This window comes from Schistocerca cancellata, chromosome 9 (genome assembly GCF_023864275.1).
Source record: "Schistocerca cancellata isolate TAMUIC-IGC-003103 chromosome 9, iqSchCanc2.1, whole genome shotgun sequence".
Classification (NCBI taxonomy): domain Eukaryota; kingdom Metazoa; phylum Arthropoda; class Insecta; order Orthoptera; family Acrididae; genus Schistocerca; species Schistocerca cancellata.
This window is the reverse complement of record NC_064634.1, coordinates 358317599-358343131: the sequence shown is the minus strand read 5'-3', so window position 1 is coordinate 358343131 and position 25533 is coordinate 358317599. Positions and strand designations below refer to the sequence as shown.

General features: G+C 44.3%; 1 protein-coding gene across 1 annotated transcript in view; it reads right to left on the bottom strand.

Moving 5' to 3' along the window:
* The window catches only part of LOC126100141 (aldo-keto reductase family 1 member B1-like), a 103035-nt gene that overhangs the window by 65906 nt on the left and 11596 nt on the right, over positions 1-25533 (bottom strand). The gene's annotated exons all lie outside the window — the stretch shown is intronic.

Below are 25533 nucleotides of genomic sequence, written 5' to 3'. Positions count from 1 at the left end.
GTACACTCGATGTTAACAAATTTCTATTCTTCGGAAGAGCTTTTCTTGCCATTGCCTTGCTGTACATTTTATATCCTCCATACTTCGGCCATCATGAGTTATTTTTCTGCCCAAATGTCAAAACTCATCTACTACTTTCAGTGTATCGTTTCATCATCTAATTCCTTTATCATCACCTGATCTAATTCGACTACATCCCATTATCCTTGTTTTGCTTTTGCTGATGTTCATCTTATATCATCCTTTCAAGAAGATGTCCATTCCATTCAACTGCTCTTCCAAGTCCTTTGTTGTCCCTGTCAGAATTACAATGTCATCGGCAAGCCTTTAAGTTTTTGTTTCTTTTCCTTGAACTTTAGTTTCCACTCCAAATTTTTCTTTGGTGTCCTTTACTGCTTGTTCAATACACAGGTTGAATAACATCGGGGACAGTCTAAAACCCTGTCTCACTCCCTTCTCAACCACTGTTCCCTTTCATTCCCTAGACCCCTGTAACTGCCATCTTGTTTCCGGACAAGTTGTAAACAGCCTTTCACTCCCTGTATTTTGCCCCTTCTGCCTTCAGAATGTCAAATAAAGTATTCTATAATATTGCCTTCAAAATTATTGTATAGACCATATACTCCCTTATATACTCCTTCCACCTTTCAGCTTTCCTTTCTTTGTTTAGGACTGGTTTTCCATCTGAGCTCTTGATATTTAAACAGCTGCTTCTCTTTTCCCCAAAGGCCTCTTTAATTTTCATGTAGGCGGTATTCATCTTTCCCCTTGTGAAATACGCTTCTAAATCCTTTCATTTGTGCTCTAGCCATTCCTGCTTAGCCCGTTTGCTCTTCCTGTCAATCTCATTTTTAAAAAGTTTGTATACCCTTTCGCCTGCGAAATTTGCTGCATTTTTATATTTTCTCCTTTCATAGATTAAATTCAATATTTCATGTTATCTAAGGACTTCTACCAGGTCTTGTCTTCATACCTACTGATCTTCTACTGCCTCCTAAAGCTACCAGTTTGTCTACTACTGTAATCCTTTCCTCTACTGCCTTCAGTATTTCATCTCTTAAAGCTGCCCATTCATCTTCTACTGTAATCTTTTCCCCTGTTCTAGTCAACCGCTGCCCAATTGGCGCCTAATGCTCTCTCTGAAACTCTCAACCACCTCTCGTTCTTTCAAAATATCCAGGTCACGTCTCCTTAATTTCCTACCTTTTTCCAGTTTCGGAGACGATAACTAATAGTATGTGAATAACAATGCTCCGTGTCATAACTAAGTACATGTGAGGCAATGGTTTGTAGATAATAACAGCCCTGAAATGGACTAACCTGCCCAGAGTCCCGACATAGACCAAATGGAACACATTTGGGATGAATTGGAACGTCTACTTCGCTCCAGACCCTAGTGTCCGTCATTACAACCTTCTCTGGGTTCGATTCTTGAGGAAGTATGGGCTGCCATTTCTCAACAGACATTCAGATACCTCACTAAATAGGTTCACAGCAGAGTTAAAGCCGTCATAAAGGTGAAGGGTGGATGCACCACCATCAATGTCCACTAATAAGTGTCATACTTTTGATCAAACAGTGTATGTGATTACTCCTTGAAGTTACATATGGTTCGTTGTGAGCAGGAGGGCACTTCGTGTGGCTGTAAAGTCATATCTATTTCTACATTTATAATCGGAAAGCCACCTCAAAGCGTGTGACGGAGAATACTTCTGCTAGAACTATCATTTTCCCCTTTCTATTAACAGTCGCAAATGTTGAGTGGGAACAATGTCTGTCAGTAGGCCAGGATGAGAGCTCTAATATGTCTGACATTCACGTCGTGATCATTTCGCGAAACCTATGCAGGTGGGTGTAGTATGTTACCCGACTCTTCTTGGAACATACGCTCTAGTAATCTCTACATTAAGCCTCCCCGTGGTACGAAACAGCTCTCTTGTAGGTTCTTCCAATGGATTTTGCTGAAAAACTCCGTTACGTTCTGACGCGTCCTAAACGATCCCGTAACGAAACGTGCCGCTGTTCGTTGGCTCTTTTCTCTCCCTCTGTCCGCCTTTTTATTAGTTCAACATGGTACGGGTTCCAGACTGATAAGCTGTACACAAGAATCGTTCGAGCGAGTTTTTTTGCCAGCCACTTATTTCGTGGAAGAATTACATTTCCCTAACCCTCGAGTGGAACCGCTGGGGCAAATATGCTACCAGTTTTTTAAGTGCTCATTGTTGTCACAATAAGGGAGGTATATTTCCACTGTAGATATTCCTCTGTTTAGCTTTGACGTAGTTATCAGTGAAGTTTCTGACTTTCTAGCGTATATCTATGTCCATGTAAACAAAGTTTTATTAGAAAGAGCATTATTGGTGCAGATTTTCACCACGCTGTCCGTCATGTAAGTAGAGTCAAACAGACGTGATATAAAACTATCACGTCTAGTTTCCCTTGAAAATCAATTTTATTGCTCTATTTAGTGATTCCTCATACTACAAAAATTTAATTGTAGGATGGTCCAAAAATTAACTTTATTTCGTAAAGATGAGTCTAACTCTCGCTAAGTTTCTTACACAATGTGCAAATGAATATTACTCTGCTATTTAATTTCCTCTTCAGGTCTCATAGAAATGGTACAGGTCTAACAGATGAGTAAATAGAAAAACTGCTTCCGACAACTAATGAAGATCTTGGTGAAATTTGTCTAGACTCCTAATCAGATGACGAAGAGGAAATTATAATTCAAGGTGACGTAATTGATAATTCTGATTCTGAGCAGGATTTCAGTGGAAATGAATCTGATATAGAAGACCATGCCAATCTTTATTTGGGAAAAGATCGCACTACTGTGAAGTAAAACTCCAGACAAGCATCAGTCCAATCTACTAAAAAAGAATAACATAAAAATCTTCCTTGGTGCAGAATGTAACGCAAGGGGTGTGAGGTCAGAGACGCAAGCTCTCTTATTCAGGACAGATGATAATATGATTGATGAAGTAATTACATGTACTAACTTATATACAGGGTGGGTCACCTAAAGGTTGCACCGCAAATATTGCGGAAATCAAAAGTGCTGTTGGTGTGCGGGTTTCACAGAATGGATGGTAGTCAGGGGCTCGTATTGTTAGCCAATAAATAATACTTATAAAGTGTATTTTTTGTGTGGAAATTCAAGAGACAGTGCGGAGAGGTTGAAGTTTAACATAGCTCATTGACGCAATGACTGGTGATCAGAAACTTTCAAATGGAACAACGCAGTAGTTAACAAACTAAAAGTACGGTAAATTACAATGTCAATGGTGTTAGAAGCAGGATTCCAGTGTGAGTCATTTACGAAATATCGTATTTTGAAAAGTTCCCGCACGCCCACTTGTAAAATACCTGTGGTAGCACACGGACAACACAAGTACGCACACTATTTATGTGGATTCTGACCAGTAACGAGGCAACTGACCATCACAGATGGTGTTCAAAATGACCCCTCGCAGTGGCGATATACGCTTCCACTCTGTTTTGGGACGACTGTTGCAGTAATATGCCGTTGCATATCATTGGGTGTAGTTGGTGTGTGTTTGTAGACAACGTCTTTCAGATTTCCCCACAGAAAAATATCTACAGGCGTCAAATCCGGGATATGGGCCGGCCAAGGTATAGGTCCTCTGCGACTAATCCAAAGATTTTGAAACAATTCGTGAAGACACGCTGTAGTACTTAGTGCACTATGGGCCATCATGTTGGTACCACAGGTTCCTCCTAGTCTCCAGAGGCACGTCTTCCAGAATCTGTGGAAGATGATCTGTTAGGAGGCTGTGATACTTGTCTGCGTTCAGTGTCCCGTCTGTGAAACAAGGGTCTATGAGCTGACGGTTCACTATGCCACACTACACATTTACACTACATGGATGCCGAAGTTCCACTTGACGAAGCCAAAGGGCATTGTAAACAGATCGATAGCGCATGTTTCGGCCGTTTACGTGGCCATGATTGCTAAATGTGGTTACGTCACTAAGCAAGACACATAATACATTTGGAGTATCCTGTCCTAATGCTCATGTACAGAATTTAAAACGATTCTCATAATCGTTCCCAAGCAGATGGAGAGGTATGTGGTTGGTATGAACCTATGTCAATGGAGAATGCGTAGGACACTTGCCTGACTCATGCCACTTCCTCGTGCTATTGCGCGGGCGCTAACGTGAGAATCAGTTGCAATAGCAGCAACAACATTAATTTCCCCCTCTTCCATCGTCAGTTGTTTCCTTCTGTTACGTTGTCTAGGTATTACACTACCATTTTCACGTAACTGGTTGAAGAGGTTGATAACTAATTGCCGAGATGGGATATCTTGCCGCATACACTGTACAAATACAAACTGCCTTCTTCCTACACTTCCCATACACCGTGAGCATTTGTGCATTGGTAAATCCCATCGTCCACTCACGACCAACTGCTTGGATTATCACACACTAAATGACTAGCAAGTCGCAGTGCATTCAAGGAACACACAAGCACAATGTAAGCAAACAAAACAACATCGTATCTTGCAACTATGCAGGTTGAATGGCACAAGCATGTGTAGGAGTGGAAACGGTATCTCGTAAACGACTCGTACTAGAATCCTGCACCCAACACTACTGATATTCTAATTTACCCAACTTTTAGTCTGTTAATGTCAATTGGTACGGTTCTATTTAAAAATATGTATATTTGCACAAAAAATACACTTTCTAAGTATTATTACAGTGTGTTTATTGGCTAACAATGCGCGCACCTGACTACCAATCTATTCTGTGGAAACCGCACATCAATAGCACTTTCCATTTCCGCAATACTTCAGGAGCAAGTTTTAGGCGATTCACCCTGTACAACACAGAAGAAAGCTGACACTAATTATTGAAGAGGTAGGAAGTATAGAGAAGAAACGAAATAGGAAATGATAGCACTGCTGGGTTTACTCTGTTTGGCAGGAACGAAGAAATGAAATCATACAAATGTGCAGGAAATGTGGACCTCAGATGGGATGGGAATACAGATTTTACAAGCGTATTTGAACTATGGAAGATTCTTACAAATTTTGAGATCCGTAAAGTTCGATGATAAAAAAGAGCTAGCACCCATAAGAAAAATCCTTGATTTATTTACACAAAATTGTGGAAGGTGCTAGAACCCTAGCAAATACGTAGGTAGCAATTAATGAAAAGCTAGAACCATTTCGATGCAGACGCAGCTTCAATAAACCTGCTAATTATGGCATGAAAATTTATACTCTATGCTAAAATTTTCTTTACTTCCAGTTTAGAAGTTTACTGTGGGAAACAACCAGATGGGCCTTCCCGCCTATCAAATAAGCCTACTGATGTCGTAAACAGACTGATAGAGCCCAGTTCAGTGTCGAACAGAAATCTGACTATTGATAACTGGTACATCGATTACCCATTAGCATTATCTCTGCTACAAAAAGGCGTCACTACTATAGGTACACCACGTAAAAATAAAAATGAAGTGCCGGCCGGTGTGGCCGTGCGGTTCTAGGCGCTTCAGTCTGGAACCGCGTGACCGCTACGGTCGCAAGTTCGAATCCTGCCTCGGGCATGGGTGTGTGTGACGTCCTTAGGTTAGTTAGGTTTAAGTAGTTCTAAGTTCTAGGGGACTGATGACCACAGCAGTTAAGTCCCATAGTGCTCAGAGCCATTTGAACCATTTGAAAAATGAAGTGCCTGTACAATTTGTACCTCACAAAGAACATCCGGACGCGTCTAACATTTTAATTTCAAAGAGCCATAACTCTTGTCTCGTACGTTCCTGAAAAGAACAAATCTCTGTTCATACTTTCAACAATGCATGATGATGGAGCTGTGGATTAAGAGACCTGGAAGCCGACGATGATTTTAGAATATAATATGACGAAAGGGGGAGTAGACCCAGTAGACCAGTTATGTGGCACATGCAGCGTTTCCCAAGTGACAAGAAGACAGCCATTGGCTTTGTTTTATGCATTACACATCATAGCAGCAATAAACGCTTTCACAATTTACAAAGCCAGTCATCAAAATGAACCAGTCAATAGAAGAACATTTTTGAAGAATTTGGCTCTTCTGATGATGAAACCATACCTAATTACTAGATTAACTATTGTGTCTCTGCCACTAGAGGTGAAGGCATTTTTGATGAGGTTAAGCTGCAAGACAAAGAACTACAAGAAACTTCGTCAACAAGGAAGAGAGGAAGATGTGCGATCTGTGGAAGAGCTAAGTACAAATTTAAACCTATAAATTGTAATATTTGTCATTGTTTCCGGCGTGCAAATCAACTTTAGCACCACAACTCTATGTCAAAATTGTGAAGATGGCACTGATACCTTGTGTGGTGTGCATACTGTAAGACCTTCGGTACACACCCCATCAGATTATTTGACTTGTCGCTCTAACGAAGTAGGCGAGTGTCAGCAATATGTCTCGTGGTCTTATTGTGGCGTGTTTATCTTCTGCCGTTACGTCAGACGATAGAAATGCCACTTGCACGCTTAGAGTAGCAGATTTACGGTGACCAACTTGAAACAGAACTTGATTAATTTTCACACACATTTATTAAAATAATAAAAAGCATAGAAATTACTTAACTTGATTCTGGATGCTGTTTACAATTGACAATCTGAAGTTCCTTTGGTCTTGGTACGTTAATCTTATTCTCACATATCTCTGATACTTGACAAAGTGTCTATACATTTCTCTTCATGGCTATGTGCAGGAATATGATAATCTTATTAGGCGCAGACTGAAACTGGACTATAGACTGGTGCAGACTAATGCAGACTAATGCAGACTGACTAATCGGAGGTATGTACACTCGTTATAATACCTCGCGCGTTGAGGTACCACTGCGCGAGTGTGATCCGCGAGGAGAAAAGGTTCTACGTTAGCAGAAATCTAATTGGCTGCGTTACATATTAATACACGGATCGGCGGAAGCAGAATTTGGTCCGTCTCTATGACAGCGCAATCTCGTAGTGCGGAGACGGACGAGCGCTGCGCCTGCGCTGTTGTGCTTAGTGGGGCGCGCTCTAGTGGGAAAGTTGTGTACGCGCTGACTATACGGAACTATGTACACAACATCTTGATTCTGAATAAAATCACTGTACGTGATAAAATATGTAACAAGTAGATGAAATAACTCTGTTCTCTTCATGGACAAGATGATTTTCCTCCCACATATTAGACTAATGAAAATTATAGTAATTCTGTTTTTCTTATTAGTAAATGTTACATCGTTATGTATTAGTGTAGTTTTCCACTGTCTTTAGGAAACTCCCGTCGCTCTGCTATCTTTGTTTCCCTTGATCTCCAGAACGCCTATGACCGTGTCTGGCATCCCGGGCTCCTCTTTAAACTCCAGACCTATGCTCTCCCCATCAACTTCGTCCATCTCGTTGCTTCCTTCCTCTCCCATCGTCCCTCCTATGTGACTATCCACAATTCCAACTCCCATACTTTCTACCCCTCTGCTGGCGTACCCCAAGGTTCTGTCCTTTCCCCTCTCCTCTATCTCCTGTACACTGCTGATATGCCCAAACCTCCCCCTCCTGTTCATCTTCTCCAGTTCACTGATGACACCGGCTTCCTAGCCCTTTATCCTACCCTTCAACGGTCCCAACGTACCCTCCAAACCCACCTTGACCAATTCACCACTTGGTGCAACCAGTGGTTCCTCCGTGTTAATCCCTCCAAGACCCAGGCGATCATCATAGTCCGCACCACCCGCTCATTCTGCCTCCATGATTTCTACCTCACCATTTATGGCCATCCTATCCACCTCACATCTACCCTCAAATACCTTGGCCTCACAGTCAACTGCCACCTTAACTGGACTCCCAATCTCCTTACCATCCAAAACAAAGCTCACAACTGCCTCCGCCTGCTGAAACTCCTGTCCGGCCGGACGTGGGGTCTGCATCCTCCCATCATCCTTCACACCTACAAATCCTTGATCCGCCCAATCCATTGTTATGCCAGCGTCGCTTGAATTTCTACCCCTCCCCGGTTCTATAAAGCCCTCCAAATCCTCAAACGCCATGCGTTCCGCCTCGCCAGCCGCATCCGCCTTCTGTCCCCCACGCGCATCCTCTACGACCTCATCCCCTTCCCCCACCTTCTCCTTTTCATTGAACACATCCGCACGCTATATATTGTCTGCCACCTCGATCCCCCTCACCCCCTGGTGTCTCCCTTCCTCTCCACCCCAAACCAGTTGCCACGCCTTTACCGTTGTGTCCCACCCTCTCTCCATCTCCACACCCTCGGTATCCTTTCCCAACACAACTTCCACCGTCTACCCCTCCCGGATGATGAACTTCATCCTGACATCTACCCTTCCTACCAACTCTAACCCCATCTTCCTGCCTCCTCCTCAGGGCTCCCTCTCCTCCCCCTCCCTCCTCCTGAGCGGCTTCCCCCTCCTACTCCCCCTCCATCTCTTGTGCCTCCTTTCAGTGTCTCTGCGCTCCCTCCTGCCCTGTGTTCCCTCTTCCTCTCCCACCCCACATGTCTCCTGCCTCTTCGTGAACCCACTGATGCCCCTCCTCTCTTCATCCCGCCGCTTCCCCACCTGCCCCATGCTCTCCCCTCCTTTTCCATCCTCTCCGACCTTTCCCTCGGCAGGTCCCACCTGGAAATTTTATTCTTCGTCATGTGTGCTCCACGTGGATTTTACGTGTGTTGTTCCGAAGTGTTTTTAATACTATGGCTGACCTTTAACCTGTGCATACGCATTCAATGTCTTCTCTGTGTTTTAAGAATCGCCAACTGTGTTTTTTAACTTTCTGGTGACTTTTTTAACTGTTTCCCATGAACGTCTCCATGTCCGTGTATTTTTACCTCCATTTTCTCCCCTTACTCTGTTTTATGTTCCCCTTTTGTATCTCCTTATGTATGTATCATTTTATTCTTGTTTTAGTTGTCATGTCACTCGGCTGAAGAGCGGTGGATTGTGCCGCTGACAGCCCTCCCCTGCCCATATGGGGCAGGGGAATGAAATCACAATAAAGAAAAAAAAATGTCTTTAGGATGAATAGAGACTGGAATTGCTGTGTGCAGATGCGAGCTGGGTGATACTTTGCTCTTAGCTCCAGGCTGTGTTGGCTTCGTTTGCACAGCTTGAGTTTGCAGCGGGTGAGCGTCACTGTTGTGGGCCGGCCTTGGGGCTGAAACGGATGTCCAGTATGACATACGAGTCCACTGATCAGTCTGCACTGGTGACCAGCCTAGTTACTGCTTGCACTGAGCTTGTTCCCTAACCCGTGGTCGAGTGGGAAGCCGTTCCAAGGTGTGGCCGGCAGCGAAAGACTTCCTGGGGCACCAAACATAAGGCCTCCCTGATTAGTCTGCCATACAGGTCCCAAGTGCTGTATGTGGCTTAGACTGTCCATCAGCCAGGTGCAGTTTCTTGTCCAGTTTTGGAGGAAACCTCCCAGCCTGCAAGATCCGGGCAGTCACAGAGGGTGGGATTATTGGTAGTTTGGAGTTTCACTGTTAGGCGCATTATGCGGCCCTTGAGGGATATGGCTGCCAATGAGGGGCATAATGTCATTGTATACTCCATGTGCGTATTGGATGCAGTCATTCCAGGCATGGAATGGGTCCTTCCAGATGGCATAAAGAGCACAGAGTGCAGCCAACTGTGGGTGCTAGCTTATGTCAGTACCAATGATGTGTGTCACTCTGCATCAGAAATTCTCTCTGGTTTTGAGCGGCTATCAAAAGTGGTAAAGGCTGCTAGTCTCGCTAATGAGATGAAAGCAGAGCTCACCATTTGCAGCGTAGTCGACAGGATCAACTGTAGAGCCCTGGTATGGAGCCACGTTGAGAGTCTGAATCAGAAGCTCAAAGAGTGCTGTGTCTGTGTAGGCTGCAGACTCCTCTACTTGCGCCTTAGGGTGGGGGGTGGGGGTATCCGTGTTGCACTAAAAAGGTGAGGAGTCCATTACACGCAGGAGGCGACTACACAGGTCTGTCTGGCATGGACTGGGCAGTTTTTTAGGATGGACAGTCTCAGGAAAACAAACAAGGGCTACAGTCTCAAATGGTGCAGGTCGAACACAGGAAGAACGTAGAGCTAGGAACTATCTGTATAACTGTTGTAAACTGTCGTAGCTGTGTTGGAAAAATACCAGAGCTTCAAACACTGATGCGCAAATCGTTATGGGCACTGAGAGCTGTCTAAAGCCAGAGATAAGTCTAGCTGAAATTTTTGCGAAGGACCAAACGGTGTTCAGATAGGCTAGGCTAAATGTAGTTGGTGGTAAGAAGTGTGTTGCTATTAGAGGTAGTTTGCCTTGTAGCGATATTGAAGTACACTACTGGCCATTAAAATTGCTACACCACGAAGATGACGTCCTACTGACACGAAATTTAACCCACAGGAATAAGATGCTGTGATATGCAAATGATAAGCTTTTCAGAGCATTCACACAAGGTTGGCGCCGGTGGCTACATCTACAACGTGCTGACAAGAGGAAAGTTTCCAACCAATTTCTCATACACAAACAGCAGTTGACCGGCGTTGCCTGGTGAAACATTGTTGTGATGCCTCGTGTAAGGAGGAGAAATTTGTACCATCACGTATCCGGCTTTGATAAAGGTCGGATTGTAGCCTTTCGCGATTGCGGTTTATCGTATCGCGACATTGCTGCTCGCGTTGGTTGAGATCCAATGACTGTTAGCAGAATATGGAATCGGTGGGTTCAGGAGGGTAATACGAAATGCAGTGCTGGATCCCAACGGCCTCGTATCACTAGCAGTCGAGATGACAGGCACCTTATCCGCATGGCTGTAACGGATCGTGCAGCCACATCTTGATCCCTGAGTCAAGAGATGGGGACGTTTGCAAGACAACAACCATCTGCACGAACAGTTCGACGACGTTTGCAGCAGCATGGACTATCAGCTCGGAGACCATGGCTGCGGCTACACTTGACGTTGCATCACAGACAGGAGCGTCTGCGAAGGTGTAGTCAACGATGAACCTGGGTGTACGAATGGCAGAACGTCATTTTTTCGGATGAATCCCGGTTCTGTTTACAGCATCATGATGGTCGCATTCATGTTTGGCGACATCGCGGTGAACGCACATTGGAAGCGTGTAAAATGTTAAAATGTGTGTGAAATCTTATGGGACTTAACTGCTAAAGTCATCAGTCCCTAAGCTTACACACTACTTAACATAAATTATCTTAAGGGCAAACACACACACCCATGCCCGAGGGAGGACTCGAACCTCTGCCAGGACCAGCCGCATAGGCCATGACTGCAGCGCCTTAGACCACTCGGCTAATCCCACGTCGCAGAAGCGTGTATTTGTCATCATCAAACTGGCATATCACCCGGCGTGATGGCATGGGGCCGGCCGAAGTGGCCATGCGGTTAAAGGCGCTGCAGTCTGGAACCACAAGACCGCTACGGTCGCAGGTTCGAATCCTGCCTCGGGCATGGATGTTTGTGATGTCCTTAGGTTAGTTAGGTTTAACTAGTTCTAAGTTCTAGGGGACTAATGACCTCAGCAGTTGAGTCCCATAGTGCTCAGAGCCATTTGAACCATTTGATGGCATGGGGTGCCATTGATTACACGTCTTGGTCACCTCTTGTTCACATTGACGGCACTTTGAACAGTGGACGTTACATTTCAGATGTGTTACGACCCGTGGCTCTCCCCTTCATTCGATCCCTGCGAAACCCTACATTTCAGCATGATAATGCATGACCGCATGTTGCACGTCCTGTACGGGCCTTTTTGGATACAGAAAATGTTCAACTGCTGCCCTGGCCAGCACATTCTCCAGATCTGTCACCCATTGAAAACGTCTGGCCAATGGTGGCCTAGCAATTGGCTCGTCACAATATGCCAGTCACTACTCTTGATGAACTGTGGTATCGTGTTGACGCTGCATGGGCAACTGTACCTGTACATGCCATCCAAGCTCTGTTTGACTTAATGCCCAGGCATATCAAGGCCGTTATTAAGGTCAGGGGTGGTTGTTCTGGGTACTGATATCTCAGGATCTATGCACCCAAATTGGGTGAAAATGTATTCACATGTCAGTTCTAATTAGGGTTGCCATAATCTCGGAATCCAAAACCAGGACAAAACTTACAGTCACCGTAGCTGATCGAAGGAAATAAGAGGAATAAGAAGTCCTCCTGCCCATAAGCTGAGGGAAATTTGGATTTAATTAATGATACAGAGTTTAGGAAGGCTTGCTTCATTAAGAAAGCATTTATTATAAAAAATAAGAATATGCATTACATTATTCAGTACACGAAGTTCTATTGTCATCATTTGAGCTTTTCTTATACCAATCGTATTTCTCAGAACCTTGAATAGATGAAAGGAACTTAATCTGGTTCTCAATCAGTTTATGAAATTCACTGCAACTTATATTTTTCATATTGTACTGTATTTCCATCATTGCATTAACTGATTTTACTGTTAACCCATTCCTTTCTTCTGTCCACTCAGAATTCATGAGAGAAGATACTCTCTCTACATTGGAGTTATGATTGGGAATGGAGAAATAAAATCCCACAATTTTCAGCAACTCTGAATGCTGCTCACTAGAAATACAATTATGAATGAAGAACACCCATTTCTTATGTGACATCATATTCTTAAAACTTTCATCTTTGACCTCCCCCAAAACACACTTTAATTTCAGTACTTGGTCAAAGAGAAGGGACTCATTCAATTTACAGCTTGTGTTTTCATGCACCCACTTGAATGTCTTTTCAACATTTTCCCATGAAGGTACAGTCTTTAGCAAAATCCAGTCAAAATGATTAATATCAGACAAGGGCTTACTCCATTTTATCGAGTAATCAATAACAGTTTGATAGAAAAGAGAGACTTCCCCTAGAAATGTAGACTGCTGATATTGTGTGAGGTCAGACATTAATTCTTTAACTTTAGACGTAACAAAAATACACTGTTTTCTCCCTCCTAAAATTTGCAGTATATTTTCTAGCTCCAGTCGTACCTCATTCACTGATATATCTTCCCTCTCAATGCTGCTAACTGCCCTCTGGAAAGGATTCATTTGTGCATACAAGAAGAGCAGATACATTTGCCCAACAGAATCAGAAAATAATTTCTTGAGAAGGGAAGGACATGTATCAAGTGAAAGAAAGTAAGACTTAAGTGCCTTAAACATGTGGATGAACCTCTCTATAGCACGAAACATGGTGAGCCAGCTGGTTGTTACATGTCTAAGTAGGTCCTTATGTGTCACATCAACAAATTCTGAAAATTCTTTTAGTGATGCTACACGAACAGAATATATGGGGAAATAATTAAAAACCTTCATGATAATGCTCTCAATATCATAAGAGAGGACATCTGCAGCAGTATGAATTGCATTATGCAAAATATGAGGTTGACAACCTACTCCTAAAATTTCCCTATTCAGTTTCTTGTACACATTGTTTTCTCCTTTTCTCGCAACACCCCCAAAGTTAGTATTTGTGTTATCTCCACCAAAAGCAGATACCTTATCACTAAGCCCATGTTGTAAAATGGCACTGTATACACACTCAGTTATTGTACTAGAATCTTCACTGTCACATTCATTTAAAGTTAACAATCTACTTTGGAGACCTTCGTCATAATCAAAATACTGCACAAGAACAGGAAATATTTTCAAATACTTGTGGTTGCTAGCATCAGTGCTAATACTAACATAATTGGCCTTCGATAGACTGTTCCTTGTTCTGTCTTCAATGAACGGTGATATCACTTTATTAACGATGGCTTCTGTTTTAGTTTTGCCGTTGGAGAAGTTTACTGCAACTTTCGAGTCACTAAAAACGTGAGAGATAATTTTTGATGTGCAAGAACTTGAGTTGTATGAATGATGGTGCTTGACACAGTGAAATGCAAATGCAGCTTCTGCTGCAGCTACTTTATTACCATCTGTCTGTGTTTTGAAAAAGCTGCTGTTTGGAAGATGATGAACCCACTGCCATCTTATGCTTTTTCGATTGCACGTTGTCGTTAATATCACGTCTACCTCCATTACTGATTGAAATGTAGGAACTGTGAAGAGGAAAAACGTATAATAGAATAATTTTTCTAGGAAAACAACGATTTCAATGGGTCTGTGTATAATCGTAATGTTACTCACCCGCAAATTTTGCAGAAAGCTTCGTATTCAGTTCTTCTTCGCTTTATACTTGGAAACTGTTCAGTATATTCCTCCCTGTACTTAACCTTCCATCTAGCCGACATTATTAAACCACCAGGCAAATAATAACAACTATTTAATACAATATAACACAACGAAATCGCAAGCACAACAAACCATGCGAACATTCAACAAGCTAATCAAAGAGGATAATACTCTTCATTGCCAGAGATGACTGACCGCCCACTGTATCGACAACTCGCAATCTCACAAATCGAAGAGGATGTACCGTACACCTGACCCTGACTGCCCATTGTTTCCATATCTCGAAAGCTGTTCTGTTCTGTTTGGATTTTACATAATGTGAAGGCAAAGAGATAACGTATTGATGCTTCTTTGACAGCAATTTTTGAAATTACCGAAAGTTGACTTCAAATCCAGCAAATATCGCGGACATTTGCCTTTTCGGTCTGGACGTTTTCATTCATCCCCCAAAATCGAGGACTGTCCGTGAAATCCGTTGCGTATGGCAACCCTAGTTCTAATATAATATATTTGTCCAATGTATACCCGTTTATCATCTGCGTTTCTACTTGGTGTAGCAATTTTAATGGCGAGTAGTGTAAATGCTTTCTGTGAGTTAGTATGAGTAGAGGTTATTCTTGGCAAGCGGAATTAAATAATAACTGGATCCTTTTAACGACCTTCCAACTCAAATAATACAATTGCCGAAATATTCTAAGAAAACGTGAGTCTAATTACAAACACGTGCCCGATTCATACTATTGTAGTTGATGGTGACTTCAATTTACCTTCGCCGGCCGCAGTGGTCGAGCGGTTCTAGAACCGAGCGACGGCTACGGCCGCAGGCTCGAATCCTTTCCCATAGTGTCCCATAGCGCTCAGAGTCATTTGAAACATTTCAATTTACCCTCAATATGTTGACGAAAATACACTTTTAAATCCGGAGGTATGCATAAACCATCATCAGAAATTGTGTTAATTGTAGTATTGAGACTGAATACCGAAACTCGCAAATCCATTAAAAACCATCGGAAAATACACTCCTGGAAATTGAAATAAGAACACCGTGAATTCATTGTCCCAGGAAGGGGAAACTTTATTGACACATTCCTGGGGTCAGATACATCACATGATCACACTGACAGAACCACAGGCACATAGACACAGGCAACAGAGCATGCACAATGTCGGCACTAGTACAGTGTATATCCACCTTTCGCAGCAATGCAGGCTGCTATTCTCCCATGGAGACGATCGTAGAGATGCTGGATGTAGTCCTGTGGAACGGCTTGCCATGCCATTTCCACCTGGCGCCTCAGTTGGACCAGCGTTCGTGCTGGACGTGCAGACCGCGTGAGACGACGCTTCATCCAGTCCCAAACATGCTCAATGGGGGACAGATCCGGAGATCTTGCTGGCCAGGGTAGTTGACTTACACCTTCTAGAGCACGTTGGGTGGCACGGGATACATGCGGACGTGCATTGTCCTGTTGGAACAGCACGTTCCCTTGCCGGTCTAGGAATGGTAGAACGATGGGTTCGATGACAGTTTGGATGTACCATGCACTATTCAGTGTCCCCTCGACGATCACCAGTGGTGTACGGCCAGTGTAGGAGATCGCTCCCCACACCATGATGCCAGGTGTTGGCCCTGTGTGCCTCGGTCGTATGCAGTCCTGATTGTGGCGCTCACCTGCACGGCGCCAAACACGCATACGACCATCATTGGCACCAAGGCAGAAGCGACTCTCATCGCTGAAGACGACACGTTTCCATTCGTCCCTCCATTTACGCCTGTCGCGACACCACTGGAGGCGGGCTGCACGATGTTGGGGCGTGAGCGGAAGACGGCCTAACGGTGTGCGGGACCGTAGCCCAGCTTCATGGAGACGGTTGCGAATGGTCCTCGCCGATACCCCAGGAGCAACAGTGTCCCTAATTTGCTGGGAAGTGGCGGTGCGGTCCCCTACGGCACTGCGTAGGATCCTACGGTCTTGGCGTGCATCCGTGCGTCGCTGCGGTCCGGTCCCAGGTCGACGGGCACGTGCACCTTCCGCCGACCACTGGCGACAACATCGATGTACTGTGGAGACCTCACGCCCCACGTGTTGAGCAATTCGGCGGTACGTCCACCCGGCCTCCCGCATGCCCACTATACGCCCTCGCTCAAAGTCCGTCAACTGCACATACGGTTCACGTCCACGCTGTCGCGGCATGCTACCAGTGTTAAAGACTGCGATGGAGCTCCGTATGCCACGGCAAACTGGCTGACACTGACGGCGGCGGTGCACAAATGCTGCGCAGCTAGCGCCATTCGACGGCCAACACCGCGGTTCCTGGTGTGTCCGCTGTGCCGTGCGTGTGATCATTGCTTGTACAGCCCTCTCGCAGTGTCCGGAGCAAGTATGGTGGGTCTGACACACCGGTGTCAATGTGTTCTTTTTTCCATTTCCAGGAGTGTACATATATTCGTAAAAGCAGATAACAATTCGGTTAACGCCTTCCTGAGATACAGTCTACTAACCAATTAGCAATGTAAATATATAGCAGATGTGACTTGACTACAGAGATGTAGTATCGATAGCAACTGAGAGATTTACACCAAATATATTAACAAACGACGGAGCTGGTACCCCGTGGTACACAAATCAGGTCAGAACATTGTTGCAGAAAAAACGAACAAAGCGAATTTAAGTACGCTAGCGGCAAGGTACAGTCAATGCCTTCTCTGGACTATAGCTATGGAAATACTGTCGACAAGATCGCTGCTAGAGTCGAGTTACTATACACCGTCTTCCGAAAATCCTTCCCTAAAGAAAACGAAGTAAATGTTTCAGAATTTGAATCGAGAACAGCTGCCAACATGAGTAACTTAGAAGTAGATATCCTCGGAATAGTGAAGCAACTTAAATCGCTTAATAAAAGCAAGTCTTCCAATCCAGATTGTATACCAATTAGGTTCCTTTAAGAGTATGCTGATGCAGTAAATCCATACATAACAATCATATCAGCCACTCGCACGACGAAAGATCCATACCCAAAGACTGGAAAGTTGCACAGGTCACATCAATATTCAAGAAAGGCAATAGAGGTAATCCATTAAATTACTGGTACATATCGTTAGCTGATAAGCAGCAGGATTTTGGAGCATATATTGTGTTAGAAAATTATGAACTGCCTCGAAGAGAACGGTCCATTGACACATAGTCAACATGCTTTTCGAAAACATCATTCTTGTGAAACACAACTACCTCTCACTCACACGAAGTGTTGAGTGCTTTCGGCAAGGGATTTCAAATTAATTTCGTATTTCTAGATTTTCGAAGGCTTTTGACACCCTTCCTCACAAGCAGCTTTTAACCAAATTGCGTGCTTATTGAATATCGTCTCAGTTACGAAACTGGATTCGTAATTTCCTGTCGGAAAGGTCACAGTTCGTAGTAAGTGACGGAAAGTCGTCGAGTGAAACAGCAGTGATTTTTGGCGTTCTCCAAGGTCCCTTATCTGAATAAACGGTTTACTAGGCAATCTGAGCATCCGTCTTAGGCTGTCTGCAGATGATACTGTCATTTATCGTCTAGTAAAGTCATCAGAAGATCAAAAGCAATTGCAAAACGTTTTAGAAAAGATATCTGTATGGTGCGAAAATGGGAAACTGACCCTAAATAATGAAAAGTATGAGATCATCCATATGAGTGCTAAAAGGAATCCGTTAGATTTCCGTTACACGATAACCAAACAAAGCTAAAGGTCGTAAATTCAACTACGTACCTAGGAATTGCAATTGCGAACAACTTATATTGGAAAGAACACATAGAAAATGTTGTGGGAAAGGCGAACAAAAGACTGCGTTTTATTGGCAGAACGCTTAGAAGATCTATTAGCTCTACTAAAGAGACTGCCAGCACTACGATTGTCTGTCCTCAGTGCAGTGTGGGATCCTCACCAGATAGGGTTAACAGAGTACATTGTGAAATTACAAAGAAGGGTAGCACCATTTGTATTATATAGAAATAGGTAAGAGACTGTCACGGACACGATACAGGATCTGGGATGACGTACATAGGGAAAAACGACCATCACATAAAATAAGGGGAATCAGATCTCGCACATAAAGATAAAGATGTTCGTTCTGGTTGGCTCTGAGCACTATGGGACTCAACTGCTGTGGTCATAAGTCCCCTAGAACTTAGAACTACTTAAACCTAACTAACCTAAGGACAGCACACAACACCCAGCCATCACGAGGCAGAGAAAATCCCTGACCCCGGCGGGAATCGAACCCGGGAACCCGGGCGTGGGAAGCGAGAACGCTACTGCACGACCACGAGATGCGGGCGATGTTCGTTCTTTCTGCGGCCTGTTCGAAAGGGGAATAATAGAGAATTATTGTAAAGGTGGTTCGACGAACCCACTACCAGGCACTTAAGTGTGATTTACAGAGTACCCGTGTAGAAGTAGATGTGTGACCTTCAATTATTTTCTGCTTTATTGTGTTTTTAAATTCGCTTAAATACCTTATACATACACATCAAAAAAAGTTTTTGCATCACCTCGGTTCCGAAAGTTCCGGAACCTGTACAGGAAACTGGAATAGAGATCAATATAAACATTAATTCAGCCGGCCGCAGTGGCCGAGCGGTTCTAGGCACTTCAGTCTGGAACCGAGCGACCGCAACGGTCGCATGTTCGAATCCTGCCTCAGGCATGGATGTGTGTGATGTCCTTAGGTTAGTTAGGTTTAAGTAGTTCTAAGTTCTAAGGGACTGATGACCTCAGATGTTAAGTCCCATAGTGCTCAGAGCCATTTGAACCATTTGAAACATCACTTCCGCCCTTTGTATTGCTCATGAAAACCACCCTACAGCGAGACCTTCAGAGGTGGTGGTCCAGATTGATGTACACACCGGTACCTCTAATACCCAGTAGCACGTCCTCTTGCATTGATGCATGCCTGTATTCGTCGTGGCATACTATCCACAAGTCCATCGAGGCACTGTTGGTCCAGATTGTCCCACTCCACAACGGCGATTCGGCATAGATCCCCCAGAGTGGGTGGTGGATCACATCGTCCATAAACAGCTCTTTTCCATATATCCCATGCATGTTCGATAGGGTTCATGTCTAGGGAACATGATGGCCACTCTAGTCGAGCGATGTCGTTATCCTGAAGGATATCATTCACAAGATGTGCACGATAGGGGCGCGAATTGTCGTCCATGAAGACGAATGCCTCGTCAATACGCTGCCGATATGGTTGCACTGTCTGTCGCAGGATGGCATTCAGGTATCGTACAGCCGTTACGGCGCCTTCCATGACCACCAGCGGCGTATGTCGGCCCCACATAATACAACCCCAAAACAGGAGGGAACCTCCACCTTGCTGCACTCGCTGGACAGTGAGCCTAAGGCGTTCAGCCTCACTGGGTTGCCTCCTAACACGTCTCCGACGGTTGTCTGGTTGAAACCATATGCGACACTCATCGGTGAAGAGAACGTGACGTCAACCAAAAAAAAAATGGTTCACATGGCTCTGAGCACTATGGTACTTAACATCTGTGGTCATCAGTCCCCTAGAAGTTAGAACTACTTAAACCTAACTAACCTAAGGACATCACACACATCCATGCCCGAGGGAGGACTCGAGCCTCTGCCGGGACCAGCACAGTGACGTCAACTCTGAACGGTCCATTCGGCATGTTGTTGGGCCCATCTGTACCGCGCTGCATGGTGTCGTGGTTGCAAAGACGGACCTCGCCATGGACGTCGGGAGTGAAGTTGTGCATCATGTAGCCTACTGCGCACAGTTTGACTCGAGATACATGTCCGCCGCTCGTGGTCTCGCGGTGGCGTTCTCGCTTCCCGAGCACGGGGTCCCGGGTTCGATTCCCAGCGGGGTCAGGGATTTTCACCTGCCTCGAGATGACTGGGTGTTTGTGTTGTCCTCATCATTTCATCATCATCCAGGAAAGTGGCGAAATTGGACTGAGCAAAGATTGGATAATTGTACGGGCGCTGATAACCACGCAGTTGAGCGCCCCACAAACCAAACATCATCATCATCATCATCATCATCATCGAGATACATGACGTCCTTTGGCTGTACGAAAAGCATTATTCAACATGGTGGCATTGCTGTCAGAGTTCCTCCGAGCCATAATCCGTAGTAGTGGCCATCCACTGCAGTAGTAGCCCTCGGGCGGCCTGAGCGAGGCATGTCATCGACATGTATCTCCTCCATATGCCAACGACATCGCTTTGGTTCACTCCGAGACGCCCGGACACTTCGCTTATTGAGAGCCCTTCCTCGCACAAAATAACAATGCGGACGGAATAGAACCGCGGTATTGGCCGTCTAGGCGTGGTTGAAGTACAGACAACACGAGCCGTGTGCGTTCTTAGTGGTGAAATGACTGTCGGATCCCCTGCGTCTAATAGGAGCTGATCATGCATAGTGCATAGTTGTTTACATCTTTGGGCGGGTTTAGTGACATCTCTGAACAGTCATACCGTACATTTCTATTATTTAAAGGCCTGTGATACAATATCCACAGTCAACGTCCATCTTCAGGAGTCCTGGGAACTGGGCTTATACAAAACTTTTTTTGATGTGTGTTTAAAGACTATTGTCCAATTTCGAAATAACGGTACATTTCTGTTATTTAAGGGCCTAAAATAATTTTTGTATCAATTCAGAGACTACTAAATGTTATAGGTCAATCTTTATATGAAACTGTTTTTATGATCACTTTCGCTTTATAGGTGTAGCCTAGGTTTGTACCTAGCGAAACAAAGTAGTAGCAAATCTGCAACGCACTGCTCTGAAGTGATAATAATTGGAGCTGCTGCGCGGGGATTAAGATTGTTGTAAAGTAATATTCCTTTCATGTGATTTTCGTGACAACGTATTACATGTGGTCATTTCGTTTTAGATCGCTCCTTGTGGTTAATCCCGGGTATGTTGCATTTGTTTCCAGTAATTTATCAGTAAAGGTGTAATCGAACAGTTATGGATCTCTTCGCCTATTTATGAGCAATACCTTACATTAATTCACATTCAAGGTTACCTGTCATTGCCTGCACCAGTCGTGCTTCTCTGCAAGTCTTCCCCTGTTATACCGTTCCTCCAGAGAAGAACATTGTCTGCGTCACATATTGACCATTAAATCATTTATGCAATAGGACTACTAGACTGAAGGAAAAAAATCGCAACACCGAGAAGGAATTATGCGGCGTAAAAGAAAGTTGGTAGGAGTGTTACTGCATCTGAGAGATGATGTTTATTCCAATTTCGCGCATGTCGCATAAGGGTAGCGCCACTATGAGGATTTAAATCAGGTGCGATTTAAATACACGTTCTAACAGTCGTGAGCGTTAGTTGCCTTTAAGGTGACACGACGCCATTAACAACACAACGGTATGGAAGGGTCGTGTAATAAGGTTGCGAGAAGCTGGATGTTCCTTCTGTGATAGTGCATAAAGACCTGTCAGGAATATAGGCACTGTAAATGATTACTAGCAGTGATGGTAACGATAATGTGCGTTCGCAAGAAGATGGGCCTCCAGGCGGCCACGTGGCGCTATTGAAAGGAAAGACCACCATTTTGGTGTATGTCTCTGTCGCATCGTACTGCACCTGCAGTAGCAATTTGAGCAGCAGCTGGCGCCACAGTGACACAACGAACTGTTACAAATCGGTTACTCCAAGAATAGCTCCGAGCCGAGCCAGAAGTTCTGTAGCGTGAGTTCCACTATCTCCAAACCACCACCATTTGCGGCTTCAGTGGAGTCAAGCGAGAGCTCATTGGAGGGCATGGTGGAGATCTGTTGTTTTTTCTTATGAAAGCTGGTTCTGCTTCGGTGCCAGTGATGGCCGGGTCTTGGTTCAAAGGGACCAGCTGAGGTCCTCCAACCTACCTGTGTGTTTGCTAGACACACTGTACCTATATCTGGAGTGATCGTCTGGGATGAGATTTTGTGTGACAGCAGGAGCTTTCTCATGGTTATCCCATGCACCCTGACTGCAATTTTGCATGTCAGTCTGATGATTCGAGCTGTTGTGCTGCGATTCATGAATAGCATTCCATGGGATGTTTTCCAACAAGATAACGCTTGTGCACATACCGGTGTTCTAATCCAAAAGGCTCTAGAGAGTGTCGACATGTTGCTTTGGCCTGCTCGATCACCAGATCTGTTTCCAGGCGAGCACAATGGGACGGATGGCAATTCCAGCGTCATCTACAAACAGCATTAACTATCTCTGTACTGACCGACCAGTGCAACAGGCAGTCATCTGACACCCGTATAAACAATGCGTGCTTATAATTAACATTCTGGTGGTTACACCAGTTATTAATGTACCAGCATTTCACATATGCAACGGCGTATCTCGCGCTTACATTAACCTGTGATCTTGCAATGTTATTCACTTAAATATGTTACCTAGACAAATGTATTCCCGAAATTTCGTTACTCTACACTAATACATTAATTTTTTTTAGTGTTGCCTTTTTTCCGCCTGTGTATAAATTATTCATTCGTTTTCAGAGCTTTGTGGTTTTCAAATTGTTTCTTGTACAAATATGATTGATGGATTAATAGAATCGTAAACTCACCAAATTTGTATAGTGCACTTTGCAAATGTTACATGAGCGCACATTTGGTCATTCGACGGTAGTGAACGTCGTTCCAAGTCTTACGCGGCAACATTCTGTTAGTGATCATCACAGTAGCTCTGACGAGTTTTCTGAGCTGTTCCAGTGTTCCTTTTGCACCCCTAAAAGGAAAAGTCACAAGGCGTTGGGTCAGGCGACCTGGGGGTCTATGGGAACACACATCCTCACCACTACGGACAATCCAGCGATGTGGAAGTTTGTCTTTTAGGTAGGACGGACAAAGATGCTCCAACACGGACGTTCCCTGTGTTGTTGGAAGACGAAGTTTTCGGAACCAGCAGTGAAGTTGTGAAAATAACCACGAAATATCGAGGTAAGAGGTAGCCGCCACAGCCTTCTCAAAGAAGGGAAACGGCCCATACAGCTTCGTCTGTGACACTACACAGAAAACATTAACCTTCGGCGAATCTCGTTCATACGCCACAATTTTATGAGGATGTTCGGTTCCCCACACTTTCGTGTTGTGGCTATTGCCCTTTCCAGATAAATGGAAGATTTCGTCATCACTTACTATCAGCTTGGAGGCAAAATGTTCATCCTCAAGTGCTTCTGCATTGTTATGCAAAATTGAATGCGCCGGCCATAATACTGCGGTTTTAATTGTTGCACGAGCTGCAAACAGTACGGTTGGAAATGTAGCCGCCGTCGCAAAATCTCCCACACAGAACGCTGCGGTATTCCAAGTTCGTGGCTTGCGCTGCCAGTTGATTTGTTTAGACTGCGTACGTCCTCGGGCTTTCCACGATTGCATTCGCACACTTGGTCAATCGGTACCTTTCTGTTTACACAGAGACAACCATTGACCCTAAACTGTCGATACCAATGCACAATCCTGTGTTTGCTTGACAGTTCTTTTCCGTAATTCCCTCTGAATGCAGGCTACACTGGTCTAACAGATAAGCATCTCGCATATTCCAACGCCCAAAAACTCTTTTCTTTTGTTGTCACCGTTTTATCAAGGCACTACACTCGTAACGTCAAGTGGTAGACTCAATAAAATTTCGGCGATTTTACAGCTCTATTCATGCATCAATTATATTTATACATGAACTACTTCAGAAAATATAGAACTCTGAAAACGAACAAGTCATTTACACTAGCCTTGTACTATAAACAGTAGTGGACATGCAACAGACTCTTGAGGTCCCCTGCGCCTGTCTATTTCGTACCTTTACCAGGTGTAGAAGTATGAAACCGGAATTTGGTTGCAATAATTACACGTCTGTGGTTTGAAACTGATAAACAATATTTTATTCAAAATAATCTCAATTGCTGTTTAGCCATTCCTCCCACCTCTCCGACAGGCTATGAATGCCACGCCAAAAAAGCAGTTCTTCTTTTGAAGCGAACCAGTCAGCGAGCCATTTTCGTACATTTTCATTCGAACTGAAGCGCTGTTAAGCGAGAGCGTGTCACAGTGATGCAAACAGATGATACTCGGAAGAATAAGCCGCATAGCCTAGTATTCCCAACTGAACGTGTCGATCGTTTCCCTGACCCGTTTTGCTGTGTGTGATGGGGCGTTATCGTGGAGAAATATGACTTTATGTTGCCTTTTTCACTATTCCGGTCGTTTTTCACGTAATGCTTGATGTTAAGTCGATCATTTGTTGTTGGTACCGATCAGTGTTAACGGTTTCACCATGTTTTAGCAGCTCATAATAGATGACACCCTTCTGATCCCACCAAACACAGAACATTGTCTTCTTTCCACAGTGGTTTGGTCTTGCAGGGGATGTCGATGGTTTGCCTGAATTCACCCATGATTTACGACGCTTAGGAGTCTCAAAATATATCCATTTTTCGTCACCTGTTACTATTTGATGGAGAAACGACCTCCTTTTGTATCTGGCGAGCAGCATTTCACAAGTAGTTTTTCGATATGCTTGCTGTCTTTCATTCAGTGCATGCGGAACCCATTTTCCCACTTTCTGCACCTTTCCCATAGCTTTCAGCCGAAGAGAAACGGCTTTCTGCGTTACATTCACAATCAGTTGTTGTTCCGCGAGTTCCTGTTGAGTTTGAGTATCATCTTCATCCAACAAGGCCTGCAATTTGTTGTCTTCGAACTTTTTCGGTGGTTTCCCGCGCTCATCGTTTCTCACGTCAAAATAATCAATTTTGAATTTCTAGAACCACTCGAAACACTGTGTTTTCCCAAGAGCATATTCGCCGAAAGGTACGACAAGCATTAAATGCCATTCTGCAACAGTTTCCTTCAAATGATAACAGAAAACCAATGCTGTTCCCAAATCGTAGCTCGTACTCACAAAACTGGACATGTTTACTGGTTTGAAACAAAGGCCGATGTATGGAACTTGGGTTACTGTGTACTGACATTCGTCGTCAGCCGTCACAGGAAGCAGAGAGCGCTGCAGACGCGGTCTCCAAGGGCTCTACACTGACGGCTAGCGCCATCTATAGGAAAATTCCGGTTTCATACTTCTACATCTGGTAAGAATGACGTGTTTTCCATCTCCAAGTAAGCCCTGAAACCAGTCACAAACCTCTCTCGATACTCGATAAACTCGTATTTTGTTCACTAAGCGAAAGCACGGAACAGCATCGAATGGCCTTTGAGAGTCAAGGAACAAAGCATCAACCTGGGTGTCGTCATCCATGGTGGTTTGCCTGTCATGGACGAACAGAGCGAACTAAGTTCCGGAATATCGCAGTCAGCAG